Source organism: Arachis hypogaea, chromosome 18 (genome assembly GCF_003086295.3).
Source record: "Arachis hypogaea cultivar Tifrunner chromosome 18, arahy.Tifrunner.gnm2.J5K5, whole genome shotgun sequence".
Lineage (NCBI taxonomy): Eukaryota > Viridiplantae > Streptophyta > Magnoliopsida > Fabales > Fabaceae > Arachis > Arachis hypogaea.
In genome coordinates this window covers 93,316,389-93,318,336 of record NC_092053.1, presented here as the reverse complement: position 1 = coordinate 93,318,336, position 1,948 = coordinate 93,316,389, and positions in this window count along the sequence as shown.

Genomic DNA, 1,948 nt, shown 5'->3' with positions numbered 1-1,948 from the left:
GATTTAAGCCAAACCAAATCGTGTACCAATTACTCCAAACAAATTTCAAAGAAACCATCTCTTTTACTTAAACCAAAACCAACTTCAATTCCATGATAAAATCCGGAGCATTTCCAACTGCTCAGAAATTATTTTAGTTTTGCCAAACTCAGAATTTAAAGAATGCTTTAAACTTCTCCTAAAGACCTTGTAAAATGAGACCTGTCAATTGAAATCCAAGTTCTTTCAAAGTCACTAAAACTCCTCCAATTGAAAATTCTCAAGCCAATTTTCTAAAAACATAAACCATTTTCATATTTAAAATAGCCTTAAACATAAGTATCTTCTAAATGATTCGCTCCCAAAAGAGATAGAATACTTTTCTTAAGAAACTAGGCTAAATCAAAATTTTTCTTTTCAATAATTTATTTCAAAACATATTTTATAACTTTCTTAAACAATTTAAATGAAATAATAAAAGTCTTAAACTCATAATTTTCCAAAGGATATTTCAATAAAGTCTCGAATTTTATAGGAATTTCGGCAGCACCTCCCCTAAAACTTGGACTTTGCCACCCTCTCCGGGTCCCAACCAAACTATTCCACAACCCTCTTTAACGGGTTCAAAACCAAATCAATTCAAAATCAAGCTGAATCCAAAAGTGCATACCATTTTCATATCTAAAGAAAACCAATTCAAACTCAAATCATTTTCCAACGGATTAAACTCGATTTCGAAACTTTAAAGAAACAACTTTAAAGAAACGCTTCAAGAACTGTCCGTTTCACAAAACCAAACAATAATCCAATCGAACAAGTATTCATATCCATCCAAAACAACCAAACAACACATAAGACTTATACAATCACTAAAAATACATTTCTCATATAAATATCCATATATAATAATTCTAATTTATAAAGTATGGTTTTCCGAAAAGGCCCCTACCTCGACACGTTCAAACCTCAATCCAAGCGCCTCAAGGAATTCCTTTCCTCTCGACCCGAAATCAATGGCAACTGAAACCTCAGCTCCGCTTGCTTTCTCAAAAGCAGAACAGCCTCAAACGTGACGTGCGACCTCGGTTTCTAATTCCTAAAACATTAATATCACAAAAAATCTTAAAACACATAATGGAAAACTAATGGCGAGGATTCCGAGATAGAGACACTTACTGGGATAAAAGGAACGGCGCAACAGCTATAGCAACATCTACACGACTGATAAACTCCCTTTGTAGGGTTTATCTTGTGTTGAATTTAGAGCATTTTGATAACTGATGAGCGGATAATTTATACGCTTTTTGGCATTGTTTTTAGTATGTTTTTAGTAGGATCTAGTTACTTTTAGGGATGTTTTCATTAGTTTTTATGTTAAATTCACATTTCTGGACTTTACTATGAGTTTGTGTGTTTTTCTATGATTTCAGGTATTTTCTGGCTGAAATTGAGGGACTTGAGCAAAAATCAGATTCAGAGGTTGAAAAAGGACTGCTGATGCTGTTGGATTCTGACCTCCCTGCACTCAAAGTGGATTTTCTGGAGCTACAGAACTCGAAATGGCGCGCTTCCAATTGCGTTGGAAAGTAGACATCCAGGGCTTTCCAGCAATATATAATAGTCCATACTTTGGCCAAGAATTGACGACGTAAACTGGCGTTCAACGCCAGCCTTCTGCCCAAATCTGGCGTCCAGCGCCAGAAAAGGATCCAAAACCAATGTTGAACGCCCAAACTGGCACAGAAACTGGCGTTCAACTCCACAAATGGCCTCTGCACGTGTAACACTCAAGCCCAAGCCCAAGCACACACCAAGTGGGCCCCGGAAGTGGATTTATGCATCAATTACTTACTCATGTAAACCCTAGTGACTAGTTTATTATAAATAGGACCTTTTACTATTGTATTAGTATCTTTTGATCAATTTTAGATCTCTAGACCTCCATGGGAGGCTGGCCATTCGGCCATGC